Raw genomic sequence first — 15,045 nt, forward strand, 5'->3', positions numbered from 1 at the left:
TTACTGATACCCTAGAGATTCGATTAGAATACGTCTGGTTCCAACAGGACGATTGTCCTTCCCACAATAATCGAGAGAAACAGGAATTTCTTCAGAGCGATCATACCGGATGCGCGTTCATAAACATTAAACGTCACAATATACCATATATAGATATGGACACTAATCGTCGCCGCAATCTGTATATACATATATGGTATACAATCATGGCTTAAAGGGCAAAAAATAAATAAACAAATCAGTATACATATTGTAATAGTTTGATGATATTGCACCTATTGTACATGACAAAATGATTAAAAAAGCGATAAAAGGATTTCAGACCCTTACGGATAAGATAATGACATGGCCTACTGGTTTTGTAGCAAGTTCAATTTTACATTTCCATTAATTTTTTGAGAAACCGTTCGTGGTGGCTAGTGTAGCCACGATTTATCCGTAAATGTTTAAACTGTTGGTTAAAAAGTCCCCGAACATCCATACTGAATTACCGAGGCGAAGCATTGTGCATAAAAACTATATTTCGTGACGTATTTGTAAAAGCAAATTTTTCAGTAACTTAGGAGGAGTGTTTTGCAAGACAAACAAATAAGTTATCCCCGTTCACGCCGTTTAGCAAAATATGTAAATGTTTTGAAATTGGTCTTAAATTATGTCTTCTGAAAACAACGCGGAAATTGTAATACATATCTAATTTGTTGCCTAAAAAACATAATTTCGCAAATTTTCAAGTTCATAACGTCGATATTTTCAGATTAATATTAAAAAAATGAAGAGAAATTTGAATTTTCAACACCACATATTTTCGAAACTTGGCTATCATTTAACATGTTGTACATTTAGCTTTCGCCTTTCCCATTGTTAGTGAATCACCCTGTATATACAAGGTGGTCCTCAATTAATGGAACACAGAGCATAGGCGAATTCTTGGTGTAAAAATAATCCGATTTACATAAATTCATGTTATACCAAAAGTTAATAATAACCGAGATACAGGGTGTTAATTTTGAAAAAAAATCATATTTTCTTCAATAAGTTTCAACTACATCAAGCTAATTTTATGTAATTTTGTAAATAAGCTTGCTTTTAGAGGTTATACGTCACTATCTTCGAAGTAGCTAAACTTTTTAAATCATAGTTCCTGATTTATTTGATCTATAGAATCCCCAAATTAAGCTTTTGTTTGTAGGTAAATGTCCTAATTTACTATATTGTATATTTTATACGGATTAAAATCATTAAAACCTTTAAATTTAGACTTCATCACACTTTAAAAGGTGCTAAAAATTTTTAAAAATGTAAACGTCATATCGAGTGATTTGGTCAGTTAGTCGATAAAGACGAGATCTCTTGGAAATATATTGTCATATACGTTTTTAGGATTTCTGTCATAGTGTGTTCAAATAAGATGTCATTATGGATCAAACGAATTTACTTTTCTTATCGGTACATTTTCAATCTTAGGCAAGCAGGGTTATTTCCTATCTTGTTCATCATTAAAATGAATTAAATCTCCTTTATTAAAACCTTCTTAAAATATGTGTATTTATACCGAAGACGGACTTCCATTCAAAGGACGAAATAACAGTGATCCTATCTTCTTATATAATGTTGAATTATTCCCTTTGCAGCATCTAAATAGACAGTCATTTTCTTGTGCTCCTACTTATATATCTCTCTGTTACCGATGCAAAGCGAAATTTAATGAAGGACATTTCAAACAAATCCCAATGACAAGAACAAACAATACAATTTCGCGTTAGCGGTCTTAACAAGCTCAAAATATCTGTATAGATGTTGAAATTATTATTGGTATGCACATTTCTTCTTCTGTAAATTTATGTGAAATTTTCCGTTTTCATTTACCAAGCTATTTGGGCTTTCACATTTAGTTCCTCAAATATATTCCCTCGTTCCATCTGCAACCAAAGAGCCAATTGGCGTATTTTAGACAGAGAGCTCGTATCCAATTCAAAAGGAAAATATATACTCGAAGTTAGTATATAACGTTGGAACTAGTCGGGCCCTAAAGGGCCTGAATTTAGTGCGAAGTTACTCCGAATTCTTTATTATAATATATTCAATTTTTTTGGTTTGGATTTCAAACCTCTTGCCTCGCCTCCGGGTGCTCGAATATATTATTTGCCGTATAAAATTTACATAACTCAAAGATCCTCTTCAAAGGTCTTAAAATTTAGGTTAAGATTCGTATTTTCGTTGCGACGATAATATATTTTTTTAACTTGGAGCACATTTATCGATCTGTGATAGACGGAGAAACCTCTTTTCTTAGATCCCTAATGCAAAATGGTGGAACGTCTGTTAAAAATTGCTTCGGAATTATTTAGTTCGCCTATATTGCTACCTGTACATAAAGGAAAATATGCATAGAGAAAAGATCTAGGTCACACATGTGCTCCCTGCAATGCATCAGAGGCATTATGGATCTCAAGGCGGACATACGAAAGATGTGAATATTTATATTCGTATTATACCCAGAGACGTTCATATAGAAGTAAGGGGAACTTATTTTCATTAAAGTAATGTGACCTAACTGACATTATTATTGGCTCATTAATAACAACAATAACAATTTACGAAGCAGTTTTGGTAACCTCGTATCGAAATATCGAGCCCCGCTCCAATGATCTATGAGCTCTCCTGAGGCACTGCCGTATGCGGTTGCAATACTCCGAGGTCTTCCATAAATTTCTAGACATAGCTGTTGTCCCATTGAAAATTCGAAGGCTTCTACTTTATTGTTAGACGTGAATTCTCAACAATAAACGACACACCAGGATTGATGTAAAGTCGCTATTTAAATGCATTATTTCCAGAGATCCGCGAAATGAGTTTTCGGCTCTCGAGGTATGTTACAACGTACTGCGAAATAGGAAATACTAATTTAAATGAAATTCTGGCTGGCGCATTTAGGCCAACGCATTATATGCCAGCAGCTTTATGATGAGAAGGACTAAGAACATATTAATGGAATATGACCCTGTTGGGGGTGCGCGGAATGTACGGACGTTATACCAGGAAATGGAGGCTAATGTAAAGAATATGGAGACGTAATGGTTTGGATTTATATTCCGCACTACGGTTTTTGCTTGTTTTCGAAATATGTCTTTGTGTAACTATTTTTTGCATTTGGGACTCGTGTAGTCCAAATCTAAATTCTGGTCATAGTATTTTCAACCATCTTCTATACGTATTTTCATTCTGACGTGCTACGACTAATATTTATAGATACTCCATGTAGCCCATATTGATTTCAATAGAAGATTTATTTTCTGCGAGAAATAATTTTAATTTGATTTTTTTGCGTTTTACGCCGAAGTACAATGAATATGAGGGAAATCAAAACTACAAAATTGGAATCGTTTATTATAGATAGCTAGAGAATAAAATTGAGTGTAGATAGCCGCAAAAAACAGACAATTGAATAAATTAAATTGTTTGCAAATTTACATTTTGTCATTTTTACTATATTTGTTTGCTTTGTGCTTCTGCGTAAAATGCTAAAAGTTTAAAATAAAAACCATTTTGATTTTATTGATCATAAGCTTACAATATTATGCTATTTGATGTGACTTATGACGTAGTTTGAGCTTGAACCCCATAAATAATTTGTGAGCTGAATCTGAATTTTTTACATTTTTTTAACCATAAAGGCCCCCAGGAGATCTTTACGGGAATGAGCCCCCATAGAGGACCTATTTCTGCACGTCTTCAACACAGTTGGCTCGCAGCTGGGTATCCTCATCTCATTTCGGTACTGTGGATCTGTTTGGTGATTTAGCTATTAAAAATGGATTTTTCACCTTTGGTCTTCAGAACTCTTTCTCATTAGTATGTTTATCCAAACATTTCAGGAGAGTGATGTTCATTTTTAGTTCTAAGGTAATTATGTATTCTCTCAGACTTTTACATCTCTACATCTTGCTGATTTTTCAACCAAATCTTATTTGTTTCCTATGAGAAATTTGCGTATTTCCTCTAACACCTTTTTGTTGCTAATTCCATACTTCTTTAGATTTCGCTATCAAATCTCTATTTCAGATTATATTAATTGTGTAGATTTCTCTTCAAGAAGGTGATTCATACCACTTAAATTTGTGTTTTCTTCTCAGAAAACTGCGTTTCAATTGGCATTTTATGTTGATGGTATTCAAATCGTTTGCCTAGTTTTGTGGAACTATGACAAATGTTTCTCTTTTTGTTTTTGAGTTCACGATTTTCTCTGAGATATAGTTCTTTTTGTTAATGTACATATAATATTTCCTCCAGGTTTGGTAAAAAATAAAGAGAACTAGAAATTAATCTATACTTCTACATGCATGAAAAAGTATTTTGTATTATTACAAAAAGGTGTTTTCCTTTCGGCAGATTATTACTTGTTTCAATAAAATTATCTCTAAAAGTCCAAAAAAGCACCGCTTATTATTTATCCTTGGGTGTTAATTTACATTCTCACAATTAACCCTCAGGCAATACAAACCATCTGGTCGGAATATAATTCATTTTTAAACTTGCAAATTTCCGCTCACGTACGGTCCGTATAATTTGGCTCTAGATTTAGAGTCGTGACGTTAAAACATATTTAATATCCTTTTGCCGTAATTAAAATTTTATGTGCTCCAGAATCGGGAAACGGTCATTTCGGTATCTTTTCGGCATTATCGTTAATTATATTTAAAATGGCCGGTTTGGATTAGTTTTTAAACTAAATCTCTGCGACTGATCTAGTAGTTTATTTTTCGCAATAACAACAGAGTTGAATTTCTACAGGGAATTATTTCGCCTATGGAAATTTACTAAAAACTAGTATAAATGCTAATTCAGAAAAAGCAATATGGGTGCATTTTCGAAAAATAAGTCATAATATCCGCTTTTAGTAACTCTTTCATTATTTAAACCAATTCACATATTACAGGCCAGTGGCGCAATGAAATGTAGTGGAGGCTAGGTAGGATTTAACTTCTAAGTATCTAGTTTTTGTATCCTTAACTATAACATAACAAATCATATTTTGATTCATTTTTTACGTTAAAGACCGTTTATATATACAGGTATCACCAGATCAATTGGAAACATAAAGATTGTGCAAATGGTAGAAAGATCGTATAGGGTTTAATATGCCTCCGACAAAAACTAACGAAGTGGGTTGCGAGGCCAGCGGTTGACGTGGGCCGAGTCAGTCCGTCCAACGTCCCACTTCAATTTTTAGATCAGTATCGATTTCACTACTTTTGTGGCGATGGAAATTTAAAAAAATATCGGATGTTACACATAATAAATGCTGCACGTATTTAGTCACACAGAAGTCTCAGCCGAATGATTCACAATCCTTAGGTTGTAGGAATCTCCACCAGCAACCTTCGTTATCGGCCTCTATGTTTTTATTACCATCAGTACTGAGGAATAAATCGTCTACACTGAACCAAATAATTCCATAACAAAATATTAATTAGACCTTATTCAATTAACATATATAACTTCCAATAATTATTACAAGTACAAATTAATCATAAAAATATAAAGAACAACAGTAATTAATAATAAACAATAATTGCTTGGTATTTTATACTACTCGCTAATTTATAACAGAGCAGAAAGTAGCTATGTAAATATGGTGTAATCCATTTATAATGAACTCGCATGTACTGAACTGATTTTCAAGTCCCAAATTAACCATATATAAAATCATAAGTAAAACCCTCGGGCAAGATGGACTTGTTTGTAATAGACTCTCGCTTATAGTGAACCAAAATTGTTTGTTTTGGCTATCATAACCGAGGTTTTTTGGGAGTTCCCGGTACAACCGTTTCTGATGCATGTGTAAGCAAAATTTTATTCCAGCTCGCCTTTTACAGTTGGTCTGTGTATGGTATCCGGTACGCCTTATTTGTTTTTAAAATTTTTTAAAATGGCTAAAAGTGTAAAACGGGCATTTATGTTACACGAAAAACTGATAATTATAAATGATATTGAGAAAGAATTGTCTCAATCATATACAGTCAGCGGCAAAAGTGAGTACACACAATAGAAATTGAAAGAATAATATATTTAAGATAAACTAAATAATGAAAAAAAATTTATAAACATTAAATATAGGTACATATGTGGTTACATAAAAACATGGTAATAATTGTAATTACCTAAATGAATTACAAATCGATTTATAGATGATTGCCTTATAACAGAGCTTTAAAATAGAGGCAAAAGTCAGTACGCAATATTACAAATCGGCGTGTTCCAATGCATTTTGTTAACATTAATGATAAAAATTAATACTTTGTTGGTCCATCATTGGCCTTGATGATAGCTCTTAATCGTCTGGGCATAGAATTAATTAAATTTTGTGTAACAGTAGGCAAAATTGTATCCCATGCTTCAAGTAGTGCAGTTTTGAGAGAAGTTGCGCTTGTAATTTGTTTAGAACGCACCTTCCAGTCCAATATTTCCCACAGATTCTCAATTGAATTGAGATCTGGGGACTGGGGTGGAGTATGGAGTTGTTTTGGAACGTTGTATAACAACCATTCCTTGACCATATGGGCAGTGTGCTTGGGGTCATTATCTTGTTGAAATACCGATGACCCCTGTAAACCTAATTTAACAATACTGGGCCGTAAATTGGCTTTTAGGATATTCATATATATTGTTTTATCCATTATTTTATCAATAAAAACTAACTGCCCCACTCCAGAGGCTGCCATTGCACCCCAAACCATTACGGAACCACCCCCGTGTTTAACAGTGCTCAAGAGATTTTTGGGATCCAGCTCAGAATTTTTCGTTCGCTATATTTTTTATCTCGTTTTTTGACCAAATATCTCAAATTTACTTTCATCTGTAAAAAGAATCGTGTTCCAAAATTCTAGTGGTTCTGATAAGTATTTTTTTGCAAAGGCCACTCTGAGGGTTCGATTTTTAGCACTAATAGCTGGCTTTTTACGGGGTATACGACCATGGAAACCTTGCGGATTGAGTGCTCGTCGAATAGTACTAACATTTATAGAAGTCCCCTTCTGTTCTGATATATCCGCGGCTAATTGAACTGCACTGGTTTTAGGATTTTTTTTAACCGTCCTTGTTATATCGCGTATATCAAAAGGTGTTAATTTCCGTGGACGTCCTGAACGAGGTTTATTGCGCACACTACCCGTAGCTTCATACTTATCCCAAATTTTTTTTATAGTTCTGTAATGTCTCTTCACTATATTTCCAATTTCCCGAAAAGACTTGCCCTCTTGTCGCAAGGTTGCAATAAGTTTGCGTAAATCTTCTGATATTTCAGTCCTTTTATGATTTTCATTACGTTTTGCCATGTTGTTACTTATTGGATATTATATTAACAGCCAAACAATTAACAAATCGTACGAATTACTTCTTCACTGCATGCTACTTAGTTTTAATTGATCTCTAATACACAGACTGTGTACTCATTTTTGCATCGTATTTTACGGAGTCCTGTGATTCCCCAAACTCTACCTTGTTGCCAATTGTATATAAACATGTTTTTAAACAGTAATTATGAAGACAATAGAACGAACATTCTACTGTATTCATAACTTTAAATAAGGTTTTTTTAAAATTTTTTACTACGGGATAAATTGTACAACTTTTAAGTGTGTACTCACTTTTGCCGCTGACTGTATATGTTCAAAAATGAGATTAAAAAAGTCCACAGTGTCAAATATTTGGAAGAATCGTGATAAAATTAAAAATGATTGGAAAACTAATGACCAAAAGAAAAAAATGCGTTTGCCTTTACACTCCCGGGTTGACGAAATGTTATTTAAGTGGTTTCAACAAAAAAGAGCGAATAATTTCCCAATAAGTGGGTCAATGGTACAAATGAGGGCAGAAGAATTTGGAAAAATGATTGAGGATGACTTCAAATGCAGTTCTGGATGGCTTGATCGTTTTAAAAAAAGACATAACATTGTGTTTGGAAAAATATGTGGCGAGTCGGACTCAGTAGATAGAAATATTGCAGATGAGTGACTGGTCCGTGTTTGGCCTTTGATAAGTAATGATTATACAGAAGAAAACACATTTAACGCTGACGAAAAAGGGATTTTTCATAAAATGTTGCCAAATAAAACACATAAGTTAAAAGGTGAAAGATGTAGTGGAGGAAAAATGTCTAAAGAACGCATCACAGCCATGATAATGCTTCTGGAACTGAGAAACGAAAATTACTCATTATAAGTAAGTGAAAAAAGTTAAAATTTTTATTTTGAGTTGTATCAAGAATTTGATTTTCGGTATTTTAGGAAAATTTCGAAATTCTAGGTGTTTTAAAATCATTAATAGTCTTCCTGTTGACTATTTTTGGAACAACAAGACATGAATGACGTCAATTTTTATAGATTATTTTAAAAAATGGGACCAAGAACTTCTTAAAGAAAAAAGAAAAATATTATTGTTAGTTGATAACTGTCCAGCCTATCTGGACGTTAAACTGCATAACATAAAACTTATTTTTTTTCCCACCCAATGTGACGTCAGTTCTACACCTATGGACCAGGGTGTAATTTTGAATTGAAAACAAATTTACAGAAAACAAATATTAACGAAACTCTTGGAGACTCAGGATAATACTAACATCAAAAGTGTTACTATTTTAGATGCTATAAATTTATTAAGCCTAGCGTGGGATGAAATTTCTACGCGAACTATCAGTAATTGTTTTCGCCATCAATCGCAATTTTTTCGGCTTATCAAAAACAACGATATCTTCTAATACGGAATATGATCCAGAGGATGATATTCCATTGACTCAATTAATAAGAGAAAACAGATTTATGAACTCAGTGAATTTTGATGAGTTTGTAAATGTTGATAACAATGTTGTTGTAAGAGAACAATTAGCTGATACAGACTTAATAAATTAAGGACTTCAAGAAGAAACAACTGAAGATATTGAAGATGATGATAGTAAAGGAAAAACTGTTGTTACTACAAAAGAGGCTCTTAATTGTGTACACGCAACAATATTTCCTTCAGCAAGAGGACAGCAATGAGTTTTTTCTAAATTATATAAAATTGAATTGTATTTGCAGAAGACTTACATTTAAAAAATCTCTATTCAAAGGAAAATAACCGATTTCCTTGAGAAATAATTATGAGTAATGTAAATTTTTATATATTAAATGTTTTTTGTTTGAAAATGCGAAAAAATGTTTGTTGAATGTTTAACAAACATTCTTTTTATTTCTGTTCAATTAGGCATTAAAACGCATTTTTTTATAGTTATGTATGTAATATGTTTGATTCTTATGAAATAGACACTCGGATATAATGAACTAAATCTCTCAGTCCCCTCAAGTCCATTATAAACGTATTGTACTGTAAATGAAAAAAAAAACAATAAATTTTTTTACTCGAAATTATATTAGTAAAAAATCTGAAATGGCGAGAAATCTGGTAACACTGGACTATGTCCGCCCACTGGACCGGCCTGTCCAGCCGATGTCTCTACTTCGATGTTTAGATTAGTACGAATTTTGCTGCCTTTGCAGTTTTGGAAACGTTTTTAAATATTAGAGCAAAAAGTAGCAATATAAATAAATGAAAAAAAAACGATTAAGCTATTATTAAAACTTATATTAGTGAAAATTCTGAAAGGATGAGAACTGGGAACACTGGATTGACTCCGCCCACGTCAGCCGCTAGTCTCTCAGCCCACTGCGTTGGTCTTTATTAGAGGCATGCTAAACCTTATGCGGTCCTTTTCCCATTTACACAATTCATATGGTTCCACCTAAATTGGTAATATCTGTATAAGTTGTGAAAGCATTCACCTCTTTTCGGCGTTTGACTCCCCATGTTTAAGGTTAAAACTGACTTTCTGGCAACTGCGTGCCAGAGATTCGACTAATGGAAGTAAAATATCATCCCTTTCGCCCCTAAGTGAAACACCCTGAGACATTTGTGAATAGAGTATTAGAGATAAAGATAAACATAATTCTAGCGAGATACGTAAATTTAATTAATCAGGTCGAAGTAAGACTTGTATCTATTCTTACTTATCGGGGTTGTTTGTGTAGCCTCTAATCGCTTCTGAACTGTTATTTAGTTGTGAAGCAAAATCTATCAATTTCATTAACGTGAAAAATGTGACGCTACTGCCAAGTTAGCATTATTTAATCAGAAATTCTGATCCCGAAAGGCAAGAACTTTGGTTTAATCTGTTCCACTTGTGGGTCTATAAATTATTTATAGGGACATTATTTCTTGGGCGCTAATAATATCGAGCTTTATCTTTTCCCCGACTTCTTCTTAAAGCCGAAATAGTGTAAGTTGGGTCCTTTTCCCTCTCATCAACGGATATTTGTCGAGATCTTTTTTTCCAAGAGTTTCCAAGCTGGAAATCTCTTTGTGCTTTCTGTTCGCTTGTTTACTAGTCTTCGTTCAGAAATATTTTGTATTTAGTGTCAAAAGTTTCATAGAGTTAGAGTGGAGTTACTCCACAAGCTTCTAAAACCGCCATAGTTTCATCAGGTTTTCAAGTCGAGTTCTACTAAAAATTCCTCATTCAACGCTGACAAAACCCACTAACCGAATCAAACCCACAGCTTCTCTTTAGTATTCTTACGGCGATACATAAAATACATTGAAAAACTTGCTTTACGTGAGTTGAATAGGAGAAAAAAATCAACCTAATGTTTAACATAGGAAGGAAAACCTCGTTGGAGTGGTATATTACATTTCTTCGTTTTCACTGCTGATTTTGACAGAGCTTAAGCTCAAAGAAAAGTAGTCCGTCAGAAGCAATTAGGAGCCAATAAACCACCTCCTTAAACGCTAATAACTTCTTCGTTGACACGAAGACATAACTCGATTACAAATAACTTTACAACTCTCTGAGCTGACATTCCGAGCGAATTTTTATCGACCTTCAAAACTCTGGGAAAAGCCAAATTAGGTTTTATATAGCTCCGCCTTTTTATACTAGTTTTACGGGGGTGGGTTTAAAATTTCTCACTCTTACAACAAATACTTTAAATTCGTGTTTTAAACTGCTGTAAAGGAGCCTAGCCTAAATTGATTTTCTCATTATATAGGAAGTATATTATCAGTTGCCCTGGTATAAAATAGTTTTACTGTTTAGTTGTTTTATTGTTTGCCCGTCTATGACGTTATGATCATAAACCGATGACCATAACAGTAAAAATTTATCGTTGTATGTATGTTTTCGCCCTAGGGGAAATATGAAGTGGTATTTTTCATTATTTTCAGTTATTTTTGGTTCAGTGTTTAATCCGTTGTCTGGCTGATTGAGATTGTTCCCTAGATAAATGTGGACAGTTACATGGATAAGGAGTTTATATAGAAAGCAAATTATATTTCACACAATGGTATTACTTTTTAAAAAGCTTAATTTCTTTTAACTACGTTTTTAAAGAATTTTAAACTTGAGATATGAAAATGAGTATTATTACATCCTTCGATTGTTTCAACTTCTCAATCTCTGCGTCTATAGTGTCCTTGTGTAGAGTTCTAAACATTAGGTTTTAGAGATGTATGTTGTGGTTAACATATTACACTAGAATCCATTAGGATATTTTGGCTCTTTTATTTACTGTAATGTTTAAAATGTTAAGGTTTTGAAATCTGTATTATAAATTGGAAAAATTAAGCTTTGAAAATTAGTATTCTTCTGATTAAGTGGTATCACTCCCCATGACCTACACATTAGACTTTTGAAATTAAGGCATGTTTGTTTGTTGATTTATTACACATTCTAAAACTTTTTGAGTCTTTAAAAATTAGTATTATTACTTCTCAGTAAATTGCTTCAATCCTCAATATTCTCTTTCTCTGATTTCGTCATGTAAAATTATAAATAGGATGTGTCGAAGCGACCTCCTTCTGTTAATAAATTAATCTTTTGGCGTATGTTGGTTCGTTAATGTATTACAAGTTTTAAACATTTTAGTTCTGGATATGAGTATTGTTAATTACCTCGAAGTACTTAAATTTAAGGATAGGCCTTCTCCCTACGCCTCTGATTTCCTCATGTTAAGTTCTAATTTTCCGCTATCGCAGAAATCTCTAAGCTCTTGCAATGAATAAATTACTTATAATTTATTCCCGTATGTACGTGGATTTGTTAAAAATTTTAATTCTTGAAAATGAGTATTGGCATTAGCAATCCTTACAGCGCAATTCCTCGTGATCCACGACTGATTATAATGGTATATATAAATTTACCATAACTAAATAATAAAATTATTTATTTTATTATTGACTGTGTGAGTTTCCACGTATGAACATTTTTTCCTTGTAATTCTTGTCGGGTGACCTTCTAAACAACCTCAGATATTACTTGTCTCAGATAATCCGTAATGTGTAAATTTAAATAAATAAAAGGTTTAATTTTCATATGCATACGAACACTTTGCAACATATCCACGAGCTAAATCGAACAGAAACGTTTCATAAAATATAATGAATTATAAACAAATGCAAGTTATGATTAAATCGTAAAAGGTAAACTTTCCAGTCCAATAACTGCTAAATTATTCGCACTTTTCGTTCCCCCTACATGACTGATTAATATTTAAAAATATTTACGAAAGCGAATACAATGGCCGAAACTGAACGTTTCGAAGAAATCGATGTATAATATTAAAATACATGTTGGGTAGACAATGCAAAATGATCATCCAGGAAGGTTAATGTAAAATTTCTCTGAATGGAAAATGAAGCCGTTCAGATTGGATAAGGGTGCTGAAAGAGAGCTAATTTGGGACAGAATTGGATGTAGCATGAATATAAATATCGTTTAGTATAGGGACTGACTGATTCATTGCCTTTGATCGAAACTACCACACTGCCAGGTAACTTCGTATTTTACGCAGACTGTGTCGATGTGCCTTGTTTTATTACAGGGAGTTGTTAACAGATGTGACTAATACATTATGAGTCAATGATATAATCATACAATGGGGTAAACAGAATAGGGTTGATCATAAACAACATTTTTGTATGTTTTTTATATAGAACCTTTTAGACTGCAAAAAAACTCATATTTTAAGACCGCCTTGAATTCCTAGAAGTTCCTCATATTTTCACATAAAAATGTACACCTGTTGTAAGCAGGCAGTGTCTTTAGTTCTTTCGCAGCTACTTAGATTTTAAATATTTGAAGAATTCAATCTCTACAGGCATGGTCTGCTTTAGTTCATCCAGTCAACTATATTAGGAAACACACATTTTCATTACTAGTCGAAATTTATCAAATTTTTAAACTGCATTTTGTTGAGCTTCAAATTAAGCAACTTCGTTCTAATTGAGGTGGCCTCGTAACTTTTCAAATAACCGAGAACCTCAGGTTTAAACTCAAAAACGGAAATGTTTTAGCTTAGGAATCATTAAAAGCTATAGGATCACGTTTTGTTGGCAACCCTGTATAATTTAATAAATCTATTGAGAAAAGTAGGAAGAGAAGTAAAATGATATCGTACTGATTAAAGTCTATTTATTATATTATAGCAAAAAAAGCATATTTACATACCTACACAATTAAAAAAATCTTGGTTGGTATTGCAAAAATACCTAGTTTTGGCACTTATATCTCCTGTGGGAGCTCTGCAATTGTCAAGAGAATTCCAAAACTCCAAATAAAGGATTTTAAATGTACTTTTCCATAATCATTCTTGCACCTTGATATAAGAACTAATACCCTAGGACAAGACTATCTTTAAATTTAACTTTAGCTTACTTCCAAGATTTCTTCTTGCAGAGCTCAGGGAATAATCGCTTTTTCCAGAAATTCTTGGAAAAAGATTATTTATCTGAAAGAGTAAACCGGTTTAGACACAAGTTTTATTGTGTTGTCGAATTCTGGCCCGATGAGGGAATTAAAGAACAAGCTTCGGAAAATTAGAAGCGTTATTTCTGGCCAATGAGGATTGGGCATATGACGTAGAAATATGTGGTTTTTCCCCCGGCATATTTCAGGCACATTTGGGTTATAGTGCCAAAGAGAACCTAGAAATAATGGATCGTTCAAAGCGTCGCCAATGAATGATAAATCGATAACGAACCAGAAAGCTCTTGCAAAAGCTTCATCAGCGTTAGACAATACGTGTCCTTATTACTGATTACTTTGGAAACGTTTCCAATATCAGTGGCGTTCTTTTGTTCTGCTAAGAAGACGATTTTCCAGAAAACTGATAAGATAAACATTGCTGCACTTCTGTAGTCAAGAGACGGTAATTCGTATGCAAGGCGCAATGCATAAATAGTGTCTTGTTACCTGGATCGCTGAATCCAGGCAATTTCCTCTATGATGTAGGAACTTGGAGTAATTACCGATATTACAGGAGAAATTCTATTATCTCTCGACAATTCAACACGTGATCACGTGCACCTCCCGTTAGGGAGGCTGTTTTATTGGAATCAACAAAGTTAAAGATAATTCACTTTTGTTGGCAGGAAACTAAATATGCCTGCACCAAAAACAATCATTAATAAATCTCACAGAGAGAGCACATGCATTAAAGCTGCATAGAGCCGTTATACAGTTTTAATGAGTCCTTCATTTTATGCGGTGGCCTTTTGTGAATAAATCATATTTTGTCCGAAACCCGAATATGTAAAGTCAATTATTTTGATGCCCGGATATGAAAAAAGAACAATATAAAATTTAAATACATTTATTTATCTTTTTTGCTTAAAACTATAGAACTATGCAAGAATACAGTTAACATTCTGGAAAAATATTGTACATTCATAAATGTGGAGTCAGGTCCATTTTAGTGGTTTGTGAAATTAGTCATATACTGCATGTTTTATCATGCCGTACAATCAGAACAATGATCCACAATAATAATTGTTTCCGCTATTACGTCCATCGAACAAATCCATTTTATTTCCGCTTGATGGGTATCGTTCAATTTAGCTGCTTGTTTTGATTAAAAAATGTTTTATGAATTACCTGTGCTTTCAGGGATTCAATTTGTTGTAATTTCATTTTGAACAAAGTAGAAAATGTGCGCAGGGCTACTATTTAACATGAAATAA

General features: G+C 33.2%; 1 protein-coding gene across 1 annotated transcript in view; it reads left to right on the plus strand.

The window, feature by feature from the left end:
• Positions 1–15,045, plus strand: part of LOC136409489 (protein timeless homolog) — a 135,438-nt gene that overhangs the window by 36,333 nt on the left and 84,060 nt on the right. The window lies entirely within an intron of this gene.

The sequence above is a fragment of the Euwallacea similis genome, chromosome 6 (genome assembly GCF_039881205.1).
Source record: "Euwallacea similis isolate ESF13 chromosome 6, ESF131.1, whole genome shotgun sequence".
Taxonomy (NCBI): Eukaryota; Metazoa; Arthropoda; class Insecta; order Coleoptera; family Curculionidae; genus Euwallacea; species Euwallacea similis.